The sequence below is a fragment of the Octodon degus genome, unplaced genomic scaffold, assembly GCF_000260255.1.
Source record: "Octodon degus isolate 3935 unplaced genomic scaffold, OctDeg1.0 scaffold00413, whole genome shotgun sequence".
Classification (NCBI taxonomy): Eukaryota; Metazoa; Chordata; class Mammalia; order Rodentia; family Octodontidae; genus Octodon; species Octodon degus.
In genome coordinates, this window is record NW_004524989.1 from 6,487 (window position 1) to 7,149 (window position 663).

The window sequence follows — 663 nt, forward strand, 5'->3', positions numbered from 1 at the left end:
TCTTGTCTTCATTTTAGTTTTCCCATATTGTGTGTATAGCTCTTCTGACAACATAGTGACACAAGGTCTCATTAATCTTGTGATCACCTCCCAAATCTGGGCCCTGTGCCCTCTAAACCAAAAGTAAGTTCTGTGCTAATGAGAGTGGGAATTATTTCTAGGTCACATCCCAAGAGCTGAGAAGAAAGATGGTAGTGCTCTTGGGAAGCACTCTGGTGACCCCCAGCTTCAACCGGATGCCTGTGGAACCCCAGCTGAGATGCTTGTTCCAGACAGAAAGGCGGAATAAATGCTACGTCCTACAAGAACGGCTTGGCTGGCATACTCACAAAGAGGTCCACCTCATGTATGAAAGAGGTGAGAGCTTCATAGTAGTTCTTCTAGGAGCTGTGATGCCAATTGGTTTAGCTAGAATGGAGTATAGTGACGGCGAACCTTCTGGAGCTTTCAGTGACAACCAACAGCCTGATGTGGCATGTGTCATAGATTGGCCACCACTTGTGTAGGAGATTTCTAGGGTCCTAGTCCTGCTTGCTTTTGCTTCCCAGGTGGGAATAAAGGAGGTGACTGAAGGTTGGAGTAGGCCTGAGTTACAGCAATTACTTACAACAGCCCAAGTGACAACCCTGATATTTGCACCTTGGCCTTTGCGCCTTAGTGGTT

At 46.9% G+C, this 663-nt stretch overlaps 1 pseudogene; it reads left to right on the top strand.

Moving 5' to 3' along the window:
• Positions 1–188: 188 nt before the first annotated feature.
• Positions 189–663, top strand: part of LOC101592551 — a 7,189-nt pseudogene continuing 6,714 nt past the window's right edge.